The 19,036-nt window shown below is 42.0% G+C and overlaps 1 protein-coding gene and 1 non-coding gene across 5 annotated transcripts in view; both read left to right on the forward strand.

Annotated features, from left to right (window-relative positions):
- Positions 1-19,036, forward strand: part of CLYBL (citramalyl-CoA lyase) — a 245,147-nt gene that overhangs the window by 188,775 nt on the left and 37,336 nt on the right. The gene's annotated exons all lie outside the window — the stretch shown is intronic.
- LOC125934248 (U6 spliceosomal RNA) lies at positions 7,831-7,936 on the forward strand. The gene has a single exon (XR_007461285.1). It is a non-coding gene; the product is annotated as a U6 spliceosomal RNA (small nuclear RNA).

The following is a 19,036-nucleotide window of genomic DNA, read 5'->3' on the forward strand; positions in this document are numbered from 1 at the left end:
GTGCTTAAATAGGCATCGGAAGACTTGGGCCGTAGTCCTAGCTCTGCCCCCATCATGTTGAGTGACCTCCAATAATTTATTGATCACATTTTTTATCTCATTTATTTATATTTCTTTTATCTCATTATTTCTAAAGTGACTGGGTAATTGCTGAGCTTTCTTCAGCCCCAATATTGTATGATTTAAGCCTTAGCCAACTATCTAAAAAATACATTCTCTGGATGATGAAAGATACCTACTAGGCTTATGTGGAAAAAGCCAGCATTGTTGGTAGAAAGAATTTCTCCAGGCACACAGCCTAAAGACTGTGACTCACAAGTACTATCTTGCTCTTTCCCTTAACCAGTGCTCTTTCAGTGGAGGTAGGCAGCAGAAAGGGAAAGAGTAGGCACGGATACACAGCATAAGTGGGGAGGCAGAATATGGCTCCAGACAGCACTGTGGTCTACAATGGAGTATTTAGAGCTAGCCAAGGACAAAGAGATGGACTTCGAGGCATTCAAGCAGTTGTGGATGCCCCTCGGGCCAGAAATATTGCAGAGGGGAGTCGTAAGTGAGCTTAGAGTTGTCCCAGATCACCTCTGAGGTCTGTGCAACAACTCAACTACCCTGTGACTCTGACAGTACCAAGCCCTGTCCCCTGCCATACAATGGTACCCCAAGAGACCTTGCCAAGGACTTAAAGTAGTCCAGGCACTGTTCACCTCAACAGGGTGGGGAGAGGAGGGAGGATGGAAAAGGGAGCAGTCACCTTTATTAACATATTTTCTAGTAGTACTTTTAAGGAATCATTCATTCCACTGTTCATGTTCATTTTCTTTGGTACATTTATTTTGGTTCAAAAAGTTGCTGTCTCAAGACATAAATAAATACACATCAGAAAACAGTACAATTAAGACAGTAGATTAGAGTAATATATCAAACATTTTTAGCTGATTGAAAACAAAGCTGTAAGAACTGACTTGACAAGGTACTGCTATCAAGAGTTTATCAACTTAGTTTTAACATCATATATCCAGTTCCCTCAGCAGTTGTAGTAAATGCAGTGGTGTGAAAAACAACACAGGCAATACTTGTGCACAGCATATCTGGTGTTGATGGCAAGTGTTAGACAAGTGTGGTTTCATTTGTTATTAACCGTGACTTAATAAAGTAATTGTACCATGATCTCTTAGCTAACCTATAGTTCTTGGCTACCACAACCCAGTGCTTGTTGATTTCTAAGAACTGGAAGTCTTTGGGGCATCTGACTGGCTCAGTCAGTAGAGCATGCAATTCTTGATCTCGGGGTTGTAGTTTCAAGCCCCATGATGGGTGTAGAGATTACTTAAAAACAAATAAATAAACTTAAAAATAAAGAACTGGAAGCCTTTTGGTGTTCACCCATCTGAAGATATTCATGCAAGTGTATTAAGGCATGTAATGATTAAAATCATATACCTCAGTTACCATAATGGAGTGAACTGTGCCTTCTCAAAAGCTACATCCATATCCTAATCCCCAGAACCCATAAATGGAACCTTATTTGGGAAAAGAGTCCTTAAGATGTAGTTAGGTTATTGAGATAAGATCCTCCTTGATCATCCAATGTCAAGAGTCCTTTCAAGTGACACACAAAGAAGGCGACGTGGAGAGAGAGGCAGAGATGCAGCGACACACAGTGCAGCCAGCACAAGCTGGGAGCTGCCAGGAAGATTCTCCAGGGAGGGATACTGTCCTGTTGACACCTCCAGTTCAAATATCTGCTTTCAGAGCTGTGAGAGGGTAAACTCCTGTTGTTGGAAGCGACCAGAGTTTGTGGTAATTGGTTATGGCAGCCTTAGGAAACTAATACACTTCAGATGAGTATATTTCAAAGGATGGACATCATTAATTGGGAACTCTAATATCTCTTCTCCTATTAAACTCATAGTAGGTCTTATCAGTTAGTTAAGTTAGTTAGTTAGTTAAGTTAGTTAGTTAAGTTAGTTAACTGATAATAAAAAACAAAGAACACTGACTTACAACTTATTAGGGGCGCCTGGATGTCTCAGTTGGTTGAGCGTCCTGCTCTTGACTTTGGCTCAGGTCATGATCTCACAGTTGGTGGGTTTGAGCCCCACCTCAGGCTCTGCACTGACAGCATGACAGCATGGAGCCTGCTTGGGATTCTCTCACTCTCCTCTTTCTCTGCCTCTCCTCTGCTCATGATGTGCTCTCTCTCTCAAAATAAATAATTTGGTTCAAAAAGTTGCTATCTCAAGACATAAATAAATACACATCAGAAAACAGTACAATTAAGACAGTAGATTAGGGTAATATATCAAACATTTTTAGCTGATTGAAAACAAAGCTGTAAGAACTGACTTGACAAAAAAAAAACCCTATTAATAATATTACTAATTAGGAATATTAGATCTCTTTTGAGGTAAACATTTTCGCTCACGTAACAGCTGTCCATAAATTCCACCTTCTGAATGATCCACAGTTTTCTTAAGCTTTTTTAAAAATATTTTTAGTGTTGGAGCACCTGAGTGGCTCAGTTGGTTAAGTGGCCGACTTTGACTCAGGGCCTGATCTTGCAGTTTGTGGGTTCGAGCCCCACATTGGACTCTGTGCTGACAGCTCAGAGCCTGGAGCCTGCTTCAGATTCTGTATCTCCCTCTCTCTCTCTGCCCCTCCTTCACTCCTGCTCGCTCTCTCTCTCTCTCTCTCTCTCAAAAGTAAAAATATTTTTAATGTTTATTTATTTTTGAGAAAGTGTGAGTGGGGGAGGGGCAGAGAGACGGGTACAGAAGATCTTAAACGGGCTCTGTGCTGACAACAGACTGCCCTATGCAGAGCTTGAACTCACAAGCTGTGAGATCATGACCTGAGCTAAAATCAAGAGTCAGACGCTTAACTAACTGAGCCACCCAGGCGCCCCTTAAGATTTTTTGTAGAAAGAAACACCCCATTATCAGACAAAGGGGCTTCATTTTGATATTCCTCCATCCTGGAGAAACCTGTTTCTGTGTCAGACACATACTCTTCAATAACCTCTCCATTTTAAACTGTTCCAGGCTCATAGAGTAATAGTACTAATAAAATTCTGCTGTTTTATTATACATTTATCAAATACTCACCTATCTGGTCTTTTAGCCAGAATTCATTGGCCTTTTCTCAACAGCTATGTCTCAATACATCTTTTAACAACTATTCTCCAACATAGACTTCATTTCAAATTTAGAATATGATGTTAATCAGTTTACCAGTTCACAATTGAGGATGAACAGTTTATATAGTGTTTGTGACAATATTGGATTTATTACCAAATGAGTGATTTTTTTAATAACAGCACATTGGTTTTTGCTTGTTTTTCACAATCCAGTTCAGTATCTGAGCAACTCTGCTTGATGATTCACTTCTGTTAGAAAAACTAGGAAAACATTCACCTTGTACTGGGTGTACTACCTATTTCTCCTTTCACATATTAAGATGATCTCTTGAAAGAACTTTAGACTCCACCGTTACCTTCAATTTCTTTTTCTTCTTATTTAAATACTTATTAAATACCTATACATGCTATCCAGGTAAAAGAAACCAACATTTGGAAGGGCCATTTCAGTAGATGGTAGTAAGGACTGACTTTGCTTAGGTGTGAGCCAGTATGTTCATATTTATATAAAAACCAAGAGGGGCACCTGGGTGGCTCAGTCAGTTAAGTGTCTGACTTCAGCTCAGGTCATGATATCACATCTCATGAGTTCAAGTCCCGCGTCAGGCTTTTGCTGACAGCTCAGAGCCTGGAGCCTGCTTCAGATTCTGTGTCTTTCCCTCTCTCTACCCCTCCCCCACTCACACCCTGTCTCTCTCTCTCCTCCAAAAACAAACATTAAAAAAAAAAAACACAAACTGAGAAATATCCTGGAAAGGAAGTTTATTGTCAGACAGAATTCTCCAGTCCTGAAGTTACCTTCTGAGGAGAACCCAAGACTCATCCCTTAAGTGGATAGAGCAGGGTGGCTGTTTACTCCTTATCACAATCAAAATTAGGAGTGTAATTATAGAAAGAAAGCAGAATATCAACAATGGCTCCATTTGATCACCAGTGGAGGTCAAGTAAATGTGAGATATGTCACCAAATCTATCAAAGAAAAGAGCTATGAGAGGGAAATTAAAAAATGAAAGAATTTCATTAAACAGTTTACATTTCTTTACTCCACCAGCTCCTATAGTTTAAAGGGAAAGGATTAAATAAGCCCCCAATGTTACATTGCATTAGAATCTTTGAGCTTCTGGGATGCCTGGGTGGCTCAGTCAGTTGAGCGTCTAACTTTGTCTCAGGTCATGATCTCATGGTTCATTGGTTCAAGCCCCATGTTAGGCTCTGTGCAGACAGCTCTAGAGCCTGGAGCCTGCTTGGGATTCTGTGTCTCCCTCTTCTGCCCCTCCTCTGCTCGTGTGCTCTCTCTCTCTCTCTCTCTCGCTCTCTCTCTCTCTCAAAAATAAACATTAATTTAAAAAAAATTTAGGCTCTTTGAGCTGCTACCGTAGCTACAAAATGGTCAGTCCAACTCCACAGTTCAGTGTTAGAAAGTCAGTATGATCTTTCACTAAACTGTGTCCTCAGATCAGCATTTATCCAAAAAAAGGAAGTGTTTTTAATTTTCCTCGTGCTCTTTGTTCAGTTGTTTCAGAATTTTGATGGTCAAGAGGCATTATCTATTGAAATCCTAAACAAACACATCTAAAATCAAATTAATCATCTATACACACTCTCTCTCTCTCTCTCTCTCTCTCTCTCTCTCTCTCTTTCTCTCTCTCTCTCCAAAATTCCACCTGTCGTTTCTGCTGGGTCTCCTCCCTCCATCTTTGGAACATGCCTCCCAACTCAACACACACACACAGAGCAATGAGAAAGGAATTTTCCAGTACCGGGAGAAGGACAGCCAGTCAATACCCAGGGCTTAGAGGCTGGGAAGCCGGACTTTGTAGCAGAGCCTATCTTTATTGTTATGTCTTCCCAGACAGTCTGCCAGCTGCATGTGCAGGTGATTATTCTCCTGTGTTAACGTATAGGCTCAGCTACTGTAACAAAAAGACCCAAAGCTGCAGTGGCTCAAACCAAAAGAAGTTTATTTCTCTCTCACCTAACTGTTCAGAGGCAGGCAAGTGGTCCTGGTGGGTGGGCAGCCCTCTTCCTCCAGGCCATTGAGAGACCAAGTTGCTTCTGCCTTGTTGCTATGACACCTTAATCTATGAGGCTGAGACTCACTCCATACTGTGTTTGAGTTCCAGCCTATGAGATGGGAGAAGAGAAAGTAGAGGGCAGATGGCTTCCTTAAGGGATTAAACATTACATGCACCACTTCTGTTCCATTCACATCCTAGCTGTAAATGGGGCTGGGACATTCAGGATTTAAGACATAAAACTCAAAGGAAGAGGCAAGAATGGAAGCTGGGACCAGGAGCAGTCTCTGCTACATCTGTACAGCCACCATGTGATGTCTGCCCTGTTGTATGTATATGTCACCTTGTGTTGCAATTTTTCATATTCTATTTTATTGCATTTTTTTTTTTTTACTTAAGTCATGTCTATACCCAGTGTGGGGCTCAGACTCATAATCCTGAGATCAAGAGTTGCATGCTCTTCCAGCTGAGCTAGCCAGGTACCCCAAGAAGGATGCATTTTAAAATACTTTTAGTTGTGGCAAAAAAAAAAATCACATAAAATATACCATTGTAGCCATTTAAAGTGTACAACTCAGTAGTATTAAGTATATACATATGGTTGTACAACCAATCTCCAGAATGTTTCATCTTGCAAATCTAGTTTTAAGTCCTCAAAATCCCAGTGCTTTAATATCCATTAATGCTTCTTTAATCTAGTTTATAGATGGTAGGCATTATCTGTTCTTTTATTATGCATAATTATATATTAGAAGTATGTGTAAAGGCTCATAATAAATTTCAGCTAACTTTTTAAAAACTTATCGTTCTGTACAAAATGACAAAGATTGAAATCTTACATATTTAAAGCTACAGAATACTCAAAATATTAGATATTTTTCATTTTTCTACCATAAAATACATACTAAGCTGAGATGTTAACTGAGCAGTATGTTTTTACTTCTACCCAAAAGGAAGTAATAAAGTGTGTATTTCTATTATTTGAAAGAGGGGGTTCTCTTGAGGCAATTGACCAGAGGAGAGTTAGGCAGAGAATGCTGAATGTCAAAGCCAGAAAGAAACTCAGAACTCATCTTGTCAGTTTAGAAACTGAGGCCCCATACACCTCCCACTTTTATCTCAGGAATGCCTCCATCTGTGGCATATTTTCCATGGCAGATAAAAATGAGTTGCCAAAAGAATAATTCTGAATATATATAATGTTATTTAGCTTTGGGAGAAAGTAAAGACTGACCTTTATGAGATGTGGTAATTTTTCCCATATTATTATAAGTTACTAAACATATAACATTTTTTTTTAATGTTTATTTTTTAGAGAGAGCATGTGTGTGTGCACAAGTGAGGGGAGGGGCAGAGAGCAAGGGAGACACAGAATCCAAAGCAGGCTCCAGGCTCTGAGCTGTCAGTATAGAGCCTGACATGGGGCTCGAACTCAAGAACAGTGAGATCATGCCCTGAGCTGAAGTCGGCCACTTAACTGAGCCACCCGCGTGCCCCTAAACATATAACATTCTTCAAACCCCTTTGAAAAACTGAAAAATTGGTATTCACAATGGCTGGATTTAAGAACACTATAATGTAAGCCATATTGTTAAGCAAATGGGTGAATATAAATTTAGTCTAACATCCTAGCAAACCAACACTTTTTACCAACCTTCTTAGGAGTTAAATGTTTGGCCAGCCAGCCAGCCAGATGTCATACCCTCACAGGCTGGGCATATCATCCAGATGAAGAGCAGTGGGACCAAGTCTGTTTGCCAAATCTGTCCAGAGGAGGGCAATTCAGCAGTGAGAGGAAGTTGAATCTGTATCCATAGGCTTTCAGAGAGACAGCTATTAGAACTAGGAGTGTTAGAAGACCAAGCACTTAGGAAATACAGTAACCATCCTGAGACATTTATAGGACTGCCCCATGGCCATGCTTACACAAAAGCAGGGAAGTCACTTGCCAAGAGGACAGAAGGACATACTGCCCTGGACAGAGCTTCTTGGGGGTAACTTTGAAGACCCCTCCCAACTCTTTTTTTTTTAACATTTTATTTATCTTTGAGAGACAGAGAGAGACAGTGTGAGCCAGGGAGGGGCACAAAGAGAGGGAGACAGACCCCTCCCAACTCTAAGACTGATTCTCTGTGATTCTTACTCTAGGACCTCAGTTACTGATCGTGTTTACAAAATAGAAGAAAGAATCTGTCATACTTAAGAATGTGGCACCTGCTTCTTACTGCAAGAACCTAACAGACATGGAAAAAAACAGCGTTGGTGTGTGTGTCGGTGTGTGTGCATGTGAGAGAGAGAGAGATAGATGGGGAGAGAGAGAGAGCTTAGGCAGGGCAAGCAGATTTCCCCATCTGACTCTCTAGGTAATCTTCCCAGATAGGGCAGCTGTTCCGTGCCCACCCTACCCTAGGAACTCTGAGGGCTTCAACTCATGGTTGGACTTGAATGAGTTTATCTCCTCTACCTGGTTATGGAGACAAGACTAATATGCCTAAGATGACAGAGAAACCAGGGGACATTCTGGAGCTCTTTTTCCTCACAGTCTTCATTCTTTCATTTTCCTCCCTATCCCTTGCTCTCCTTTCTTTAAAATCAAAAAAAAAAAATAAAAAATAACTCACTATCTGTATGTCACTGCCTTAATCACAACCACTTCCATTCAAAAATGCACACAACCTGGTGTTCGTTTCAGCAGCACATATAATAAAATTGGAACGATACAAAGAAGACTAGCAAGTCCCTGTATAAGGATGACACACAGATGTGTGAAGCACTCCCTATTTTTATGTCCTCAGTCCTGGCATGCCTCCGGAGCTGAAGGTCCACTCCAGTTCCTCCCATCAAGGCTGGGTGCCTCATGGCTACAAGGTTTCTCCTTGCTCTATGGTACTCTCTATACTTTTCCCCTCCTCCCAATCAAAGCTCTGGCATGGGAACAAAAAATGCATACAACCCGAAAAAAGATCAAAACCTCTTGCTCCATCCTGCCTTCTTAGGCAAACAGCACCAAAGTAGCATTTGTTGCCAAAATACATTAAATGTGGCTTGAAAAATCAGCTTATACACAGTCCAAATTTAAATCTTTAAAATCATCCTCTTCCCTAGACCAAAACAGCAACAGATGGGTAAAGGAAGAAACGGAATGTGGTCACATTTTATACCAGCAGTATAGACCTTTTCAGATTGCAGTAAGTCATTTGCCATCCACAACCTGTGGTCTTCCATTCCTGCTGAGGCACGGATTCACGATTCTGGGTTTGGGGTTTCTGAGTTGGAACAAAAACATTTAGCAGGTGGCTGTATATTTATTTTTTTTTAATCAGGCAGTGGTGAGTCTGGTACCCTGAAGACCACAGCACCCATAGGCAAGTAGACTCTAGATATTTAATACCTGATTTCATTCAAAATGAAAGTTCTAAGATTGGACAGGTAGACAGGCTGGCTCCCACTATCTGTGAGTAAATTTGGCCCCTTCGGGGATTCTCCTTAATGCCAGGAGACCAGCTCCCTGTGTTTTCTTTTCAGTTTGGCATTGCGGAACATAAGAACCACGAGACACACTCCCTGTTACCATTTGGGTATAGTCCTGGTATGAGGACACTGGGTTATCGAAAACAGGTCAAGCTAGTATGAGCTCAGAACCAACCCCAAGTGAGTGGGCACCAGGAAATGGGAGTTTAAATTTGAGGTCCTTTTTTAAAAAGTAGGTTTTGTATACACATTAAAATGAGCATGTATTTTTTTTTAAATCTAACATTTATTAACCATTTATATTACACCATTTTGAATCCTCACCAATCCCTGAGTCGGACATTATTATCATCCCCATTTTTCAGATGAGGAAACCGAGGCACAGTGAGGTTAAGGAACTGCCCAGTCCCTTACAGAGCCAGTTATTGGCACAGTTGGAACATAGATTTGCTGGATCCAGAGCTGGTTTAAAGGGAGACCTTGAGAGTTGGAATTTCATGGCCGGTCCTTTGGAGCCTAAATGAGCGTGTAATTTGACCTAGCGTTTGCTCTTCTAGGATGTATCCTAAGGGAATATTCAGACAAGTGCTCTGAAATGAATGTTCTGGGATATTCGTTACAGCTTTGTGTGTAATCTTTTCAATATCAGGGCAAATGTCACCTCCTCAAAGAAGCTGTTTTGCTGCCCTACTCAAGTACCAATGCCCCCTAGCATGCTATCCTGGTACTAAATTCTGTTCTCTTGATAGCTCTTTCCACAGCCTGCAATTGTTTATTGGTTTACTCATTTATTAGTTGCTTTCCTAACTGGAATGTAAGTTCCATGTAGGCAGGGACCTGTTATCTCCATTACCTAAAATAGTACCTGGCACATAAACAGTATTCAGTAAATATGTGTTGGAAAAAATGAAAGCAGTAATAGCAAAACATTGGGGAAATTTAAACTCTGAGTCATTAGGGGATTGATTAGGTAAATTATGGTATATCTATGCAATAGAATACTGTGCAGTCATAACAAATGATTGTGGAGATTTTCTCCTTCATAGAGATGTACTCTGCCTATTGTTGGGTGAAAAAAGCAGGGGAAGCATGTGTATTATGATCCCTGTACTGGTCAGGGCTCCTGGTAGCCAACCACAGAATCTACTCTATTAAGTTAGAGCAGAAAACAAAATAGTTTATTATAGGCTACTAGGTAAGTCACAGACCTATGCGATGCAAGGAGGGATTCCACAGACAGGGCCCAGGATTGGGACCGTGACACTTGAGTTCTGCATCACCTCCACTGCTGACTCTCTGTGCAGTCTCTGAAAAAGTTAACTCTTGTAACCTCCATGTTCTTCAGGCAAACATGGATAATAAAACCTGCCCTGTCTACCCCTCAGGACTGCTGTGAGAGCAAATGAGATGCAGGCCCTTTGAAAAGTTAAAAAATGCACTCCATCAGGTGGAGCTGGCTGGCTCAGTTAAGAGCATGTGACTCTTGACTTTGGGGTCATGAGTTTGAGCCCCACGTTGTGAATGGAGATTATTTTTTTAAGTAGATAAATAAATGGAAAAACCAATAGGGTATATAAAAAAAAAAAGAAAAGTTAAAAAAAGAACTGTGTAACATTTACATCACTATTCCAAAAGACAAGAAATAACAAGTGTTGGCAAAGATGTGGAGAAAGAAACTTTTGTGCACTGTTGGTAGGAATGTAAATTGGTACAGCCACTGTGGAAACCAGTAAAGAGGGTCCTCAAAAAAATTAAAAATAGAAATACCATATAATCCAATAATTCCACTAATAAATTTGGGTATTTACCCAAAGAAAACAAAAACACTTATTTGAAAAGATACATACATTTCTGTTTATTGCAGCATTATTTACAATATAGAAACATGGAAACAACCTAAGTGTCCATTGATAGATGAATAGATAAAGAAGATAAGTGTGTGCATATGTGTGTGTGTGTACACACACACACACACATACACAATTGAATATTACACAGCCATAAAAAAGATGAGATCATGACATTTGTGACATGGATGGCCCCAGATGGTATTATGTGCTAAGTTAAAGTCAGACTGAGGGGCGCCTGGGTGGCTCAGTCGGTTAAGTGTCCAACTTCAGCTCAGGTCACGATCTCACGGTCCGTGAGTTCGAGCCCCGCGTCGGGCTCTGGGCTGATGGCCCAGAGCCTGGAGCCTGCTTCCGGTTCTGTGTCTCCCTCTCTCTCTGCCCCTCCCCCGTTCATGCTCTGTCTCTCTCTGTCTCAAAAAGAAATAAAAAATAATAAATAAATAAATAAATAAATAAATAAATCCGACTGAGAAAGATAAATACCATATGACTTCACACATATGTGGAATCTGAAAAAAAATGAATAAATGAAAAGCAGAATCAGACCTGTAAATAGAACAAACTGATGGTTGCCAGAGGGAAGAGGAGTTGGGGATGGGCAAAATGGGTAAAGGGGAGTGGGAGATACAGGCTTCCAGTTCTGGAATGAATAAGTCACAGGAATAAAAGGCATAGCACAAGAAATACGGTCAATGATATTGTAATAGTGTATGGGTGACAGGTGGCAGCCACACTTGTGGTGATAATGTATAGAGAAGCTGAATCACTATGTGGTACACCTGAAACTAATGTAGCATTACGTGTCAACTATGCTAAAATCTGAAGAAAAAAAGTTTACATCCTTGCTATCCAGTGATTCTGAATGTGTGAATGTACATACTTCCTTCCAAAGCCATATTAGTCAGCACTAGGATGCCACTGGTCCTCTCCACTTACCAACGGCACATCACTCTAAGCATTAAATTGCACGTGGCAGTGACACGTGGCAGTGGTCTGGACAAGAAGTCTGATAATTTTGGCAGTTGTTTTTGCTAAGCTTGTCCTAAAATTGCTTTCCACGTGCCTTCAGCCACTCTCCCCGTGGGCTGACCTCCGCTTCAGGCCTGTCCTTTTCTCAAGGCTCACTAAGCTTGCCATCTGCAGGGAGCATGCAGTTCCTATCTCTGAGATCTGCACTGTCTAGCATCAAAGCTCAAAGTCTTCCCTAAGCAGCATCCCAAGGGCTAACCTCTGGAGCATTGGTGTTCAAAGTCACTGTCAACGAACACTTCATGCATGATTTGGGCAACTGACTAAGTATATATTGAAGGCTGGATTCAATAAGTTTTTAAATTTCCTTATTCTATTTTTTGCATATTTTTATATTTAAAAAAATGGTTCTCATTGCCCCCCTATCGTGTGGGAAAAACAGTATTGTGATATAACAGGGCATTTCAACAAGGTACTAACATTGTTAAGAAGGACTTTGATGTTCCTGAAACCAGGCATGTGTTGCAAGGTGGGATGATGTTCCCAGTTCCTGTATGTACGTCCAGAAGCTTTTCCTGGCAGAGCTTTTAGCCCCTGAGACTTTCATCTTCATCTAGCACGAAGGATACAATTTGATCCTGACGCATGGAGTATAGAAGCTGCGGAACGTCCACACAATCTGTTATGCTAAATCACACCTGGTGTCTGCACAGAGAAGGCTCTGGCAAGCTTCCTCGCCGCTGGGACCGAGGCCTCTGACTCTGACGCCAAAACATGGCAGTGTTGCAAGGAGCCTTCTGAGAGCCTGGCTCGCCGGCATGGTAAATTAACCTGCTTGTTCTCACGTTAAATACTTTATGAAAATTTACTGGGCGATAAAAGAGGGAAGAAAACCCAAGTGGCTCCACACTGAGCCTGCCTGGCACCGGTGAAGGAATGAAGCTGCTGAGAAACTCCACGTGAAGAGCTGGCAAGAAGCAAGGTGGACAACACAATGAAAATGAAGTGTGGTGTGGGCCACTGCATTGTTTTAGTAGTATTTTCTCAAGGAAGACATTGAATCATAGGAGAGCTGGTGTTGGTACGCTAGGTAAGAGGACCCTGGGCTCTGCCACTTTCTCCTTGGGACCCATTTTCAGAGGAATTATGGCATGCCCCCATAGACCGCAAAGAGAAACCTCCTCCCGTGTGGCTCAGTCCTTGAGAAGGGCCCTTTGCTGTAACCAAACCATGTTCTCAAAGGGCAGAATGTGCCTGTTTAAAAATAAAATGTTCTAATGGCCATTATCATCCTCCATTCTTCAATTTTCCACATTAGATTCTTCTTCTCTTTTCCTTGTTGATTTTAGAACAAAAATAAGATGATGAAGAGTAGAATGGAGAAGTTCTACTCCCTAAAATACCTAAAAATTTGGGGGCATGTGGCTGGCTCGGTTGGTGAAGCATATCACTCTTGAACTCGGGGTTGTGAGTTCGAGCCCTACATTGGGTGTAGAGATTACTTAAAAATAAATCTAAGGGGTGGCTGGGTGGCTCAGTCAGTTAAGTGTCTTGACTCTTGATTTTGGCTCAGGTCACCATCTCGTGGTTCTTGGGTTCAGGCCTCATGTTGGGCTCTGCGCTGACAGCATGGAGTCTGCTTCGGATCCTCTGTCTCCCTCTCTCCCTGCCCCTCCCCCGCTCGTTCATTCTCTCCCTGTCTCTCAAAATAAATAAAATTTAAATAAATAAATCTTAAAAATAATAATATTAAAATAAAATACCTGTAAATTTGCCACCTAAAAGAAACAAAGCCTTTTTAACTATCACTTTCTTTGGGAAACAATTAGGAAGCAAGACAACAACAATGAACCATGAAAATGAAATGATTAGTTACTATAAAATGAAGTGTGACTATGTATTTGAAGAACAGAAATCAAAATCCACAAAGATGGAACAAGCTGATAATACTAGGCAGGGGATTTTAAAATTCCTTTTCATTTTAAAGCCGCACCGACATTGAAAGGAGTTTGTGAGAATAATGGTCCGGTTTAGCATGCGGCAAGAAATATTTCCTTGTGTTTGATTTCTGCCATCACAGAGCTTATCTAGTTACCTGATTTCTTCATTCATGGCTGCCAGGAAGACTAATTAACACTACGGAAGCTAAAGAATCCTATTTGCTCTGCCACAGAGTAAAGCTTCTTCCCCCAAAATGTGAAGCCAAGGCCTTGCACCTGCTGAAATTCCCGTTAGTTTGGTTTGTTGAATTGCAAGGCTGTTTGTGCCTTATCATTAGACATTTATACTCTATCTGTAAGCTTTTATAACCTCCTACTTATGGAGACAAGATTCTTTGTGTCAGCACCTTAGAGAAGTGTTGCTGAAGCAGTTGGCACACAGACAGGAATTTCCCAGCAGCACCATCGGCATGGCGGAGCTCCTGTACAACCTACCTTAGTGCAGCCTCGCAGACAAGTGGGCTCCATTCACCTCCAAAATTGGTGACGGGCAGGAAAACAGATGTTTTCCCACATAGAAGTGAAGCTTTCACTTTTTAAGAAAATTCATTCTTAATACTTAGAGGACAGTTTGGATTAGTTATACTAGAAGTGTATCTCAGGTGGGCTTGTAACCTGAAGGAAGTCATCAGCCAAAACAGTTGTGAGCATCACAGTAAAACTGCTCCGGCCTGGACAGGTGACATGGCTGTTACCTGATGTATCTGAAACCCTGGCAGGGCCGCCTCCTTACATCATGAACCAATCACTCTCGACTTACCCTTAAAAAAGAATGAAAGGCCCGCAGACCCTGCCCCAGGTGGGTGGGTGGTCGGTCCATGGCACCTGTGGCAAATGGCAGTGTTTTCGTCCTTATAATGCAGAAAGGTAGGTGCAGAGTCCTTTGATGACTTGGTTCCTTTTCGCTTGTTTGCTTTCATTCTCCCACGCAGACTGCAACCCAGCAGGAGGGCTTTTAAACCCAAACAGTTAATTACCTTCTCTAACCCAGAGAAGTGGGGAAACACAAATCCAGCGAGTTGAGAGGGAGAGGGCAGCTTTGCTTGGGGCTGTGTTTTACACCAGGTGGGAAGGGAGCCACCTTCGCCATCCACAGGGCAGAGGGAGACCAATTAGAAGGCAAAAGGGAGGGAGGCAGGCCTCATTCCCACTCCTTGTGTACTTTACATTTCCTTTTCAGACAAGAAAATGCACTGTACTGCACCTGCACTGCACTCTTCAGATCAGAGGCCTGTGTAAACACACCCACCCCAAAGACAAAATTGAGTAGCTTCAGGACTAGAGGCCCTCTGGAGATAAAAGCATGTGCTTCACGCTCAGGAGATGGAGACATAGCCCGTGGGCAGAGCAGGCTCGGGCAGGGAGCTTCTCCACGGAACACTCAAGGGGCGGCGGGGGTGGACCTTCCCCCAGTCCAGGCCTAAGCACTAGCAGCTTCCGCTATGGAGAGTGTTTTCTCAACTGAACTCCAAGTCTTGTTCCACCACCCCCAACACCCTTGCCTCCCTCAAAGGGGGACCAAATACAAGGACTTAGCCCTTGTATTCCTAAATTGGGGCTCACCCCTGCCCACCTGGGAATCTCTGGTCTTTCTGTCCATCTCCTGGTGCCAGCCCCTTCCCTACCTAACCTCATACGTACTGACCATCTGCCTCTGTATTCGCTCACTGTTCCTGCCTCTGCCTTCTGCCCTTTCCTGGCTCTCTGCTGGGTGCTGCCCTCTCCTCAGCACCTAATGAGATCCCCAACTTCCCTGCCCCCTGTCTGAGCCTGAAGCTCCCCCTCCTGCCTCTAATCCTTTCTAAGTCCTGTTGTCTGTTCCACTGACTTTAACTGTTTTACTTCTCATTCTGTGGGTCTTTCATTGCCACAACTAGATGACACATTCCTCTGTTGATTTATATATCAATATAAAGTTATTTATATACCTTTCCCTATCCCTCCACACCTGTTCCCAGCACCCAGCACAGTAGATAGCATTTGATTGATCCCTCTCCTACTGGTTAAAAAGTTTTAAATGTACCAGACCAGAGACATCAGATAGAATCTGGGGATAGTATTCAGGAAATTTTCTTTTCAGAATCACAAACGATCTTAAAGAAGAGGACAAATCCTATCAGTTATCTAAATGTTTTCAAGTATCTAGATGTTTGGCCTTAAGTACATAAAACACCTAACGAGTGATGATGTCGTTCAGATTTCCTCTGGATCCTTTGCATCACGTAGACATGGGTAGTGGCCCCCTTAGGAGAAAGCATGTCGAAGCACCCTGTTCCTCCACTCACAGATTGTCCTGCCTAGAGCCAGTCTCATGGCTCCTGGTGCCTCTGCTGCCCTGCTAGAAAACAGAAATTATGACACTGCCCCTCTGAGGCTGTGAGACCAAGTGATGAGTGAGAACAACGAAAATAGTAAGAGTGGGAAGACTCCACAGCTCCACAGACAAATCTGAGCATGGCAGTTGTTATTCACAAGGAGAAAGGCAACACATGCCTTTAGTAGGTAAATTGTCTTTTTTAAAAGTTGTGTGCAGGGTCGCCTGGGGGGCTCAGTCAGTTGGGCATCCGACTTTGGCTCAGGTCATGATCTCACAGTTTCTGAGTTTGAGCCCTGTGTTGGGCTCTGTGCTGACGGCTCAGAGCCTGGAGCCTGCCTCGGATTCTGGGTCTCCCTCTCTCTCTGCCCCTCCCCTGCTAGTGTTCTGTCTCTCGAAAATAAATAAATGTAAAAAAAAATCTTTTTTTAAAGTTGTGTGCAAAGTGTACCTCAGAGCCACACACCAGGGGTGCCTGGGTGGCTTAGTCCATTGGGCATCCGACTCCTGATTTCTGCTCAGGTCATGATCTCACGGTTTGAGTTTGAGCCCCACATCAGGCTCTGTTCTGACAGCATGCTTGGGATTCTCTCTCTTCCTTCCTTTCTCTCTGCGCCTCTCCCACTCATGCTCTCTCTCTCAAAATAAATAAATAAACATTTTTTTGGAAAGATCATAGGGGTGCCTGGGTGGCTTAGTTAAGCATCTGACTTCAACTCAGGTCATGATCTCATGGTTTGTAGGTTCAAGCCCTACATCAGGCTTTCTGCTGTCAGCACAGAGCCCACTTTGGGTGGGACCTCTCTGTCCCTCCCCCGCTCACTGACTCTCTTTCTCAAAAAGAAATAAACATCTTTAATTAATTAATTTTTTAAAAGACCATAACAAGTGTTGGTAAGGATATAGAGCAATTGGAACCTTCATATACTTCTGATTGGAATGTAAATTGACACAGCCACTTTGGAAATAGTTACTAGTTCCTCAGAAGATTAGACATACATAGAGTTGCCTTATAATCCAGTAGTTCTCCTATCTCCTAGGCATGTACCCAAGAGAAATGAAAACAGATAACCACACAAAAACTTTTACATGAATGTTCATAGCAGCATTTCTCCTAATAGCCAAAAGCCAAAACCAAATGTTCATTAACTGATAATAGATACATTCTAAGTGGTATATCCATACAATGGAATATTATTTGGCAATAAGGAAGTACTGATACATGCTACAATATGATGAACCTTGAAACATTGTACTAGGCAAGGAAACTAGTCTCAAAAGATCACATATTGCATGATTCCATTCACATAAAATGCCCAGAATAAGCAAATCTACAGAGAAACAAGGTAGATTCATGGTTGCCTAGAGCTGGGAAGGTTGGGGGAATCTGGGAGTAACTGCTGAAGAGTATGGAGTTTCTTTTTGGGATGATAAAAAAATTTTTTTTTTAGTTTATTTGTATTTATTTTGAGAGACAGCAAGCAGGGGAGGGACAGAGAGATAGGGAAAGACAATCTCAAGCAGGCTCCACACTGTCAGCACAGAGCCTGACTCAGGGCTCAGACTCACAAACCATGAGATCATGACCTGAGCTGAAGTTGGACGCTCAACCAAGTAAGCAACCCAGGCACCCCAGTGATTCAATTCTATACATTACATTACTCAGTGCTTATCAAAATGGACTCTTTCTTGATCCCCTTTATCTGGCTTCACCATCCACCTCCCTTCAGGCAACCACCAGTTTGTTCTCTGTATTTAAGAGTCTGCTTTTTCCAACCGACACATGACAAAATGCTCAACATCACTCATCGTCAGGGAAATAGAAATCAAAACCACACTGAGATACCACCTCACACCTGTCAGAATGGCTAACATTAGACAACAACAGATGTTTACGAGGATGCGGAGAAAGAGGATCTCTTTTGCACTGCTGGTAGGAATGCAAACTGGTGCAGCCACTCTGGAAAACAGTATGGAGGTTCCTCAAAAAATTAAAAATAGAACTACCCTACGACCCAGCAATTGCACTACTAGGTATTTATCCAAGGGATACAGGTATGCTGTTTGGAAGGGGCACATGCACCCCAATGTTTATAGCAGCACTACCGACAATAGCCAAAGTATGGAAAGAGCCCAAATGTCCATCGGTGGATGAATGGGTAAAGAAGATGTGGTATATATACACAATGGAGTACTACTTGGCAATCAAAAAAATAAAAATAAAATCTGGCCATTTGCAACTATGTGGATGGAACTAGGGGGTATTATGCTAAGTGACATTAGTCTGTCAGAGAAAGACAAATATCATGTGACTTCACTCATGAGGACTGTAGGACACAGAACAGATTAACACAAGGGAAGGGAAGCAAAAATAATATAAAGACAGAAGGACAAAACATAAGAGACCCTTAAATATGGAGAACAAACAGAGGGTACTGGAGGGGTTGTGGGAGAGGGGATGGTCTAAATGGGTAAGGGGCATTAAGGAATCTACTGAAATCATTGTTGCACTATATGTTAACTAACTTGGATGTAAAATTTTAAAAATAATAAAATAATAAAAAATAAAGTAGTTTAAAAAAGTCTGCTTTTTGTCTCTCTTTTTGTTAATTTGTTTCTTAACTTCTACATACGAGTGAAATCATATAGTATAAGTCATTAACTAGTTTTTAACATTTTATTGTGGAAATAGTCTAATACAGATGGTCTCCAACTTATGATGGTTCGATTTAGGATTTTTCTACTTTACAATGGTGCAAAAGTAATATACCTTCAGTAGCAACTGCACTTTAAATTTTGAATTTGGATCTTCCCTGTGCCAGCAATAGGCAGTAAGATCCTCTGTCATGGGAGTGCCTGAGTGGCTCAGTCAGTTAATTGTCCCTCCAACTTTGGCTCAGGTCATGATCTCACGGTTGGTGAGTTTAAACCCTGCATCGGGCTGTCTGCTGTCAGCCAGGAGCCTGCTTCAGCTCCTCTGTCTCCCTCTCTCTCTACCTCTCCCCAGCTCATGCTCTCTCTCTCTCTCAAAGATAAACATTAAGAAAGAAAAAAGATCCTCTTTCATAATACTGGGCAGAAGCAGGGTGCCTCAGCTCCATCAGCTACATGAGCCCAGGTAAACAACCAATAAATACACTGACCACCATTTGTACCATACAACCACTGTTAGGTGTTCCCTGGTGGTCTAGTGGTTAGGATTTGGCACTCTCTCCCACACAACCACTGTTTTTCACTTTCAGTACAATATTCAATAAATTAGATGAGGGGCACCTGGGGGT

This window comes from Panthera uncia (genome assembly GCF_023721935.1).
Source record: "Panthera uncia isolate 11264 chromosome A1 unlocalized genomic scaffold, Puncia_PCG_1.0 HiC_scaffold_16, whole genome shotgun sequence".
Taxonomy (NCBI): domain Eukaryota; kingdom Metazoa; phylum Chordata; class Mammalia; order Carnivora; family Felidae; genus Panthera; species Panthera uncia.